The 10,297-nt window shown below is 39.8% G+C and overlaps 1 long non-coding RNA gene across 1 annotated transcript in view; it reads right to left on the bottom strand.

The window, feature by feature from the left end:
* Window positions 1-2,572: 2,572 nt before the first annotated feature.
* Window positions 2,573-10,297, bottom strand: part of LOC311437880 — a 106,532-nt gene continuing 98,807 nt past the window's right edge. Inside the window, exons 2-3 of the long non-coding RNA XR_014693778.1 lie at window positions 3,508-3,715; window positions 2,573-2,749 (exon numbers count right to left, since the gene is read on the bottom strand). This is a non-coding gene — a long non-coding RNA (uncharacterized lncRNA). The remainder of the gene's footprint in view (window positions 2,750-3,507; window positions 3,716-10,297) is intronic.

Below are 10,297 nucleotides of genomic sequence, written 5' to 3'. Positions count from 1 at the left end.
AAGGGGTTGTGCTTGAGAACCCCAGAGATCCCTTCCAACCTAAATTACTCTGTGATTCTATAAAAACCATCACCATTAGAAATGAGTTAGCTATTTGTGGAGGAGAATAAATTGGTCGAGTCCCTTAGTGGTTTTTTTAAGGCGCCTTGGGACTTAGACTTCTGGGAAACGCAACCCATGGGTTAGCTCTGAGCATATTTAATATATGAAACAGCATCAAAATGAGCACACAGCTGCAACTTCTATCTGCATTTTATATAAAATCCTGGTGGACTTGCAGAGGAAGCAGGAGATCCCAAAGGGAGTATTTACACTCTGCAAACACTCACAACAGGATGATGCTCGCCAAGATGAAGCCCCACTCCCTTTTCCTGCCTCCTCTCCTATTCCACCTTATCAAATAACCCTATGGAAAAAGAAAAGGTAAAACCTTGCCATACTCTTATGGTCCTCAGTAGAGCGTTGTTTTGAAAGGAGGAAAAAAAAAATGAATATTCATAACACTGTTGGTTTCTGCAGTCTATCAGATGTTATTTTAATCACTAAGGAGAAAGCGGTTTCCCTAACAACGGCTCCTTTTATTTGCTTTGTCCATACAATGGCTGCAGGGATCTGTCCATCTTGTTCTGACTAAGGATCCTGATTTTTCAACGAGATACTTTCCTTTCTCTTTCTGACATTATTAGGATATATTATTTGAATCAGTTGTCTAGTACAGTAGCAAATAGAAGTGAAAAATTTGGAGCAGGACTGTGTGTGGTAGGCAGTACAAATTGATACACAGGAAAAAGAGATATCCCCAACCACAAAGGAATTAAAATCTGAGCAATAACATAATAATGCAGGTAAATGAAGCATACAAAATATTAAGATAATTTTGGTCAACATTATAAGCCAAGGTCCATTTAAACTTCTGCCTCACAGTCATGCAGTTTGGTAGATATTACAGCAAAGGCAAGAACTAAGGAGTATGGCGAGTGAAGTCCTCCCTGCTCCTTATCCTCTGTTTATCTGGACCATGTCTCTGCATGCTGGGTTTCCAAGCTCCTGACACCATCTAGTTGAAGCTATTCAGTTCCCAACAGCCAAAATCCCCCTGCTGCTTCTTTCAAACACACTGCATCTTGTGCACAGCACTTCATTCCACAATGAAAACTTAAGTTTTTCTCTCTGTAATGTATCACTCTGCTGGAATTTGCATTTTGTCTGGGTGATGTGTTGTGCCAGATCCTCCAGAAAACATAGGGAGGATCCTGTCCATCAAGGTGATGAGGCTGGGGAACACTCTACGTTACTGGTGACCTCTGCATTACTGGTCACTCCTGTTCAAGAGTGACATATTTTTACAACTGCAGAGGTGACCAAACAATTGGAAAGGCTGTTTGATGGTAGGACCCAGCAGAATACTCACACTATGCTAATTAGGCCAATATTCAAAGCTAATTAGATCAGAAATCATTCAAATTGTTAAACCACCTGGTCCTTACTCTGGGCATGCTTAGACTTCCCTGGAACCAAACCAATCTTACAAAATCCATTTATGCCAAAGTCACTGGATGTTGGGTCTGGCAAAACTGAAAGGGCAAGGTATTTTTTAATAAATGTATCCAGAAGGCGAAAAGGCAAAACAAAACTAAACAAAGAAACAGAAAAGCAGAAGGGCGCTGAATTATTTAAACTAAAGAAAAATGCTGAGACAAGAACTAATGGTGTTTGAAGAGGCCAGGAGAAGTTCTGGGCTAGAAATAAGAAAATGCTTCAGCTTACTTCCTGGGGGAGTATCAGTGTGTGCAGTAAGCCAGAGTGCTTGTAGTTAGATGATTAAGTTTGATAAGTTTTCTGAAAGAGATTATAATGCACAGTTGCTCAAAAACTAAAGGGAGGGAGTGGAAGGACTAGAAGGACTCTACACTAGTTTAGATCTGCTGTGTTCAATACATAGCTGCCAAGTATACGTGTAACTTAAGGCACAATCCCCCTCTGCACAGTGTTTTCCTCTATGCCAGTGCAGTGCACTTAATAAATTATAAATAACAGTAGTAATTTCTGAGATTCCTGTTTCATTTTGCACTTATTTATTGGCTTTTCCCATAAGGACCGACTTGCTGGAGCTGAGAGATAAGCTTGTTAGAAACCATAGCATAATACTTTGAACACATGATTTATGTGTTTTTGGGCCACTACTGGGTAATCAGCTTATTCTGGCTTCCATCCAGCCAACTTTGCTTGTACTTTAATCAGACCTGCTGTGATCCACCTGGACCACAGATTTCTAAAAACTTGTCTGGTCACTGGGCCAGATTCTCAGAGGTTTAAATTAACTTCCCACCACTGGCAACAACAGATTATTGCTGATTTACACCAGCTAAGCAATCTGTCCACAGTTCACAAGTACAGCAGAGCTACCACCAGTAATAAAAGGTGGGTAGGTAATCATTTATTTTAATAAATGGAGTTGATACATGGTGCGGTTGTTTGAATTCATCAAAAATATTTAGAACTTAATGTGGAAATGATGATGTGGAAATCATGTATAAGGTATTGTTAACAAAATCACTACCAATTAATTTACCCCTTGAATTAAACAAGCACTCAGACATGGGCTTTCTGTAATGGAATGCATGTACACATTGCTGAATCCCAATTTTAAAGTTATGATTGCTTAGATAGACACAAAGAAGCTAACCCTCTTAGGCTTCTGACCTAAAGATTCCTGCAAGTACATCTGCTCATCGTGTTTCTGTTGTTCCTGGGAATGAAAAAGAGATGTAGAAAGGAATTATTTATAGCCAGGGCAACTTTATTGTTTCACTTTTTCACTATACTCCTTGGCCCCATGGGAGCATCTTGGATGCCTTCCTGATCTGCCACGTTCAGGCACTGAGTCTCGCTCAGGCCCAGTGGCAGGCGATGATAAGGAAACTGTGACAGCGTCTCTACTGCTGCAATGGAGACAGCAGGTTCTCTTTAAGCTTATTTATTAAGAATGTCCTTAATTGATTTATTAAGAATTTCTGGAGTGTGTGGGGGAAAAAAAAAAAAGAAAAAAAAAGAAAAAAAAAAAAGTAATATTTACATTTCTTAGCTGAAGCGAACGTAGTTGGGTTCAAAACTCCAAAATGAGACATCTTCTGCAGCTCAAAGACAAGCACTAACTGAAGATGTTCCTCACTGAGACACCAGAAATACACATTTTAGAGAAACCCTTTGTCAAGAGCCTGTGCTTTCTTTGGGAAATGGGAGCAGTGTAATTCAAAATAGGTGGGCTTGGGCTAAGTGCCAAAAACAGTACAGAAAACAAAATGTTTTGTTCATCAATATCATATACTAATTCATAAAACTGCCCCTTTTCTTGCTGGTTTGTTCCCACAGTATGTGTAGCGGTGTTTTTCCCTTCAAAGTCCTAGTATTTTCCTGCATGACTTCAGCAAAATCAGAAGGTCTGAGAGCAGTAAGGTTCTGCAGCAGTCTGTCCAGATAGGTAATTGGCACAAGAAGGGTAATTACCTCTAAAGGTGGAGTGCAATCAGTACACCACACAGTTTCTCTGCTGTAGTTTCTGTGCAGACAGACCACTGGGGAGCCAAAGCCCGCAGCCACTGCCAGCATGGCAACTCCTTTGTCCTCAGCAGCACTCCAGGGCCCACAGAGCAGGAGCAGAGCTTCGAGGAGATGGCAGATGCAGGGCTGCGCTGCCTCTGCAGCAACAAATCACCTGCGGAGTTCACCAGAGGCAGAATTAATCATATTAACCTGTCTTTATGCCAATCCATGGGTTTTACCTTTTTTTTTTTTACCTTTTTTTTTTCCAAATCAGGGGGTTGGGGGATGAGGAGTGAATGAATGTCAGTGCGGTGCTTAGCTGCTTGCTGAGATAAACCACAACACCCTGACTGAGGAAAACATCCCAGTTTTGGAAGGCACTTAAGGGAAGACATGGATATGTCTGCAAAACAAGCCAGCCTACTTTTCTGGAAGATATTCCCTAGGCAAACAAAAGGTTTTGGGCTTCATTTGTCCAAGAAAGCGGGGCAAATATCTGGTCCTTTACAAACATGATCAGTCTCCTGAGGCTGCAGACATTTGAGTTCAAAGTACTTAAGTTCAGCTGAAAGAACTGGATATTATTTATGCTTATGTATTTCACCAAAAAAAGCATTCTGATGACTAGATGGTGGTGCTCCTGGACAGGGGAGCAGGTGAGATGCCATCTTTTTCTCTCCTGTTGTACAGTTTCAGAAGACCCAAGAACCTGCTCCTTATGCTGCTAGTAACCTTCCCCTTTCTCTGTGGAGAAAAGGGAGGACATGGAAAGCCTGCTAGCATCTCACTTCTCGGTCTGACAAAGGCACTTGACTTATCTGACCTAGCTCTGACATGACATCCCAGAGAGGGAGAGAACTGCACTTGTGTTACCTGCCCCAGCCATATTGTCCAACCTTCTGCCCAGGAGACCTCACCATCTAAAACACGTGTGCTGAGACCACTGGCACAACATTAACCCCAATGAAAATGAGCTTTGTAAAAATCTTCTTAAAAGCCCTCTAGGTGCTGATGGACTTTGCAGCAATACCCTCCTCAGAAGCTGGAGTGAGCCCAGCAGCTCTTTACTTTCAGCTGGGCTCGGCTCTTTTCCCTTCTCTTTGTATCTATCGCATCTGCACTGGTTAGTTGATCTGCTCTGATTTCACAGAGTCTGATTCCTCTGATGCCCCACAGGGTTTCTCATTGGGCTCATCTTTATTCAGTCCCCACTGGCTTCCTTTGACTGAGATGATCTGAAGATATGGATAAGAGATCAGGTTTTTTTATGCAGATGACATGCAGATTTATGTGAAGTTCATTCCTAATTATTCTTTCTCTTCTTCTGTTTTATCAGTTTGTCTTGAGGACATGGAGGCGTAGATGTCATTTTTTTTCCTGGTCTATATTTAATACTCCTAAAACCCGCATCTTAATTATTGGTTTCAGGCATTGACTTAAATACGCTTCTTCTTTCTCAAAATCTGATGCGTACGGCTGGCTGGGACAGTGCAGAGTTCATCCCTTCCCAGCACATCACTTGTGACAGTCATGAATCATACATCCAGACTGATTCCATCATTGCAGCTGCACTGGGTGCAGACCTGAGAATTGCTTTGGGTACCTGTACCCTTTCAACAGGAAAATACTGGATAAATAAAAACATGAAAGTGCTTTTGCCTTTTTTCTTTAAAAAATAATAATAATTAAAAAAATAAAAAAAAAAAAAAAAAGATAAAAAGATGCTACCCAGTTTTTTTAATATTTATCCAAATGGTTTTCAGGTATCCTGCACATATTGGTATTTTGGCCCATGCCAATAATAATTTGAAATCAGAACAAAACGAACACAATTCCTTCCAACAGAAGCAAATCCCAACAATGACATCCATTTTTGATCTTGGTGTTCAAATCACTCATAGGCACTATAAACTAATTCAACAAGTTATATACCTCATTCAAAAAGAGTAGCTGAGCAATATCTCAAGGTTTCTGACATATGTTGTTCTTAAGAGTTTCTTTTTTCTGATAGTTTATAACGAAAAATGGATCAATTTTTTTTGTTCATGTGCAGCACCATGCTGCGGCACACTATAGCTAAAGAATTTATTTTGCAATTCCAGATACTGAAATAACCACTAATGTGAAACATGGTGACTGCTCGATCACAGTCACAACTCTATACTCTGAGCCACTCATGGTTTTTAGTTTGCGTGTGAATAATTTTTGTTTGGTTGGTTGTTTTTTTGTTTTGTTTTGTTTTTAATAGAAATTGTGCATGAAATATCCAATGGCTTATTCTGGTATATCACCAACCTATAACAGGAAGAATTTTTAGTAAGCACCTATTTCTCTAAGTTGTTACTGACTGACCCTCTCTAAAATACTAATACTTGGAACCTTTGAAATTTTTCATAAATGAACAAGAAGCCATGAGTATTAAAAGTAGCTCTAGGTCTGATTTCAGGAATATGACTCACTTCTCCAGGTAACTCTATTACTAATGTGATTTTTTTCTTTTAGAAAGAACAATACACGAATTATATAGCAGTCATCCAAATGTCTCATTTTTCTATTTAAAATCTACAAGTCATCATCTCTTCACTTTGCTGTCCAGTGACTGTAAGTGACTGTAAGTGACTTATAACCTAGAGGAGGTAAATAACATGTTGTATGTAAGAAGGATTTTGCTGCAAAACACATGAAAAAAAGGTATCTATAAACTGAATGTCACGGCAAATAGTCATTCTTGTGCAAAATTCATGGCCTGCATTTAATTTCTCCAAGAGCTATGTTATACTATTTCCAAGTGACTGAATTAGTCAACTAGCAAATGAATGGGAGAAACAATATTATTAAATGTTATTTCTTCCCCATGACTAACATGTTATTATAAGCCAGGGAAGATTGGACAGATGGATGGAGATTCACAAAGCTGCATTAGTCATTTGCCATTTTCAATCTCTGTATATCCCCAGATTATTGAGAATAAATATGCAAGGAGAAAAGCACAAGTAAAGTAAATCAGCATCTTTCCCTGGGCTTAATCGAGCTCTGCTGATTTACTAGCGCACGACATTCTGAAACACTGTTTCCTGTAAAAAATATTTATAGAACAGATGAGAAATCAAATGCCTTCAGCGTGAAATGTAATTGAATTTGATAGTATTAGTAGGAATGGAAATGGCATGAAGTTTAGACAAGCGCCTTGCTAATACTTGCCCTATGTTCACGTCTTGAGAAAAGTATGAAAGCAACCTGAAAATGAACGATGTGTGTTGCAGGGTGGTTGAGACCTGCACCACCTTTTTCAGATGAGTAAATAAGAGCCATGTGATTTCTCCCACAGGGTCATTTATTCAGCTGGAGGTCAACCAGAATCAGCTCTGAACAACATATGCATTGAAATGGCACTGGGTGACATTTCGATCCTTCTGCTCATCTTGAGTAGTTTACTCATTCGAGAGTCTCATTAAAATCAGCATTAAAATCAGCATCACTAAGTACAAGCCCAGATACTTTTCAGCAGTCTGATGAAATATAAGAATCAGAGTTAGTGGGAACTAGAGATACCAATGGGAAAAAATGGGTGTAGCATTTTTCCATCGGATAATACAGGTGTTTTTTTGTTTTTGTTTTTGTTTTTTAAATAGATATGTTTCAAGGGGGCTAAATTCAGTGATTTTTCTTGGGGGAATGAGGACAAAAACCTTCTTGTAACATATATTCTGTTTGATGCTTTCACAGTGAGCTCACTTTCATCACCTTTTTTATCATCCAGCCAGGGCTGACTCTACTGATACGAGTTTTCTTGAAGACAAACAATTTGTAAAGCAAATTCTAAATTGACAAATATCAATTCCCCTGTAAACTCAACTTCAAAATTCACATTTATCTTGTTGAGAAAAGAACAGTACTATGTCACCTTAAGTCTGTGTCCAGCAACACTTTCATTTTAAATATTAAAAGCTCAAAGTGTTTGCAAGTATCATGCTGACCAAGAACTAATTCACAGAAATTTTGGTTAATAAGGCAGGTGCTGTATGAACTAAGTATTTTTTATTATTATTTTAACATGATTTCTATTGTCTCTGCAGTATTCTTACACATTTGGACCTTAACTTCACATTTCCTATGTCTCCAATGTTTCACTAATCTTCATCTAATCTCCTATTCACAAATGGGAAATGATCATAATGCAGTATCATATCACCACTATCATAACTTAATTTTGTTAAAGCACTTCTGTGGGAAGTTTATAATTTATTAAAAACCTTTATCTATTCTTTAATCATCTCTTCATTGTAATTGATCCTCTAGAGCTAACAGAAATTCTTCCAAGAGGCTGTCTGAATAAGATTGCTTCAGAACAATGAAAGGTATAAAGGAGCCCATTAAAATTCCCTTTGGCCTTTTTTTTTCATTAGATAGAGGTACAGGGTGGGCTTGTCCATTAGGAGAATAATGCTGGGTTGTGCAGCTGGGAGTGGGGAGCTGTGTGACAGGCAGTTCCTGCGGGACTGCTGGGGACACCAGGGAGCAAAGAGAGCGTCCAGGTGACCTTTCCAATACGCAACGAAACAAAGACAAGAAGAGGCAAGGTCTGGAAGCTCACTCTGTGAAGGGACCGAGGCCAGAAAGTTTTGGAGGCTGTAAAGAATGAGATGGAGATTTCCTCTGGTCGTATAACACCCGCTCAGGAACCCTGAGCTGTTGTTCATGGATGACTACTGGAGGAAGATGAGCACAGGATATCGTGCCATACACCAGCTCAGGGCTGGTCTTGTAGCAGTTGCAAATGTCTGCTCACTGTAGGATCAGAAAGTAAAAGTGTGTTGGTGAACTGCAGGTAGGAGAAATGTGTCAAAAAGCTGTGATCCTGACTGGCTTTGAGGGTGCAGGATCATTAGCTGGGGGTGCTCTAGAGGTTCAAAGACAGATTTCACTGAAAAGAAGCACCCAGGCTTCAGATCATTGCCTGGACCCTCCCAGACAACTTGAAAAACTCAGCTGAGTAGCTCGAGCAAATTATCTTCCCCATGAGACTCACTAATCCAGTTCAGGTGAGCTGTGTGAAAAATAACATCTTGTTTATCATGCTCTTACCATTTTCAGAATCAGGTCTTCAAATATTAAAACAAAATTTTCAGAAGTGGTCACAAAGCTGATTTATCATCACATTTTTTTCAGAGAAAAGCAAGCCTCTTCAGTTCTTATTTGACTCTTAGTTCAGAAACTTAATGTATTTCTCCTATCCAAGCTCCTTCTATGGAAGAGATTTCTTGAAACTTTTTTAAACTTTTTTTTTTTTTTTTTTTTTTTTTAATCAAAGCCAAGCTCCACTGTATGTTTCTTGGTTTAAGCAGCAGAAACTTTCAGAGAAACAGATTTCAAGTGCTGCTTGGAACAATTGAGTCAGATTTGGTAATATTTTAATCCCTGTCCCAACTTATGTGACAGCTCCTGAATTTCTCTGTGTTTTTATACTTCTCATTCCTGTCTTTGGAGGAATCTGAAAATGTCTGAAAATGAAGATCTGCATTTAATTAGCTTTTGCACTCATTTGAATAGGGAAAAAAAAAAAAAAAAAAAAAAAAAAAAAAAAAAAGAAAAAGAAAAGGAAAGAAAAGAAAAGCTCAGTTCAGATTCAGTTCTAATAATGTGCTGCACCAGGAGGGGAGTTTTTCCAACTTTATTTAAATCCTCTCCTCTATCCTTGAAGTGAACACATTAATATCCCTGTAGTAGAGCGAATTCCCTTGACCTTGGAATAGTAAAACCCTGAGCACGGAAGCACACAGGCAAGAGAAACCTCGACTTCTATTTAGAGGAGCACTTCAGCGAGCAGGCTCGGACAGCAAGTAACAATATCATCTGACCCCTAGGCAAAACGCAGTCATCCTGGCAAAATTGTTGAGCAGTGGGGACATGGGAGGAGCAGCCCCCTGCAGAACTGGGCTCCGATGGCTTGTATAACCAGCACACAACCTGAGGCCACCTCCGTGACACAACCTGTGCTTCGGGGGGGGGTTGAAAATAAGCTGGCAGCAGGAAAATTAGATGGAGAGTGCAAGGCATGAATGCCTTAGAAACCATCTGAAAAGGTGAAATATTTCTTATTTTAGAGACCACAACCTTTCATATTTCTCTTAACCTCTTAACCTAAGAGGTGACATGAGCTCCCATAAAAAGATGCTTTGTGTTGTGGCTTAGTTAATAACAACTGGCAGGCATAATTGTCAAGTATCTGTTATGTGGGAAAAGGACAAGGAACCCTACATGTCACCCAAACCTTTGGAAATGCTGTTTCTCTGGAAGACAGTTTATATTTCATGCTGGCCATCATGGTCTTTTATCTGAATGCACAAGATTGGAGTCAGGTTCTCAGATGTATATACAGACTGCCAACAAGTCATGAGTTGCACAAGGTTTAGGTGTTGCTAGTGAAACTTTCCAAAGTAGCTTTCTCCTGCAATGGTTCTTTAAAACATTCTCAAGTCTTTTGGAAGATATTCAGAGAAGATCAGGTATCCTACGAGAAGAACCCAGTGGGTCCCTGACTCAGAGGACCAGCACTGAGGAGTTTGTTGTGCCCATGCCCCAGCAGAGCCCCAGGGACTGGATGCTGCTATTAAAGCTGGGTGGGAGCTGAGTGGTCGTGTGCCAGCAGAGGACTCAGGTTTGGATGGTGTGGGGGTGTGAAATGAAATCATAACAGGACAGGTGACGGGCACTGCCGCTTTCATCAAGTCCAAGACCGAAGCAAAGCATTGAG

This window comes from Aythya ferina (genome assembly GCF_964211825.1).
Source record: "Aythya ferina genome assembly, chromosome: 5".
NCBI classification, from domain to species: domain Eukaryota; kingdom Metazoa; phylum Chordata; class Aves; order Anseriformes; family Anatidae; genus Aythya; species Aythya ferina.
Note: the sequence above shows the minus strand (reverse complement) of the source record. Positions and strands in the feature narration are given on the sequence as shown.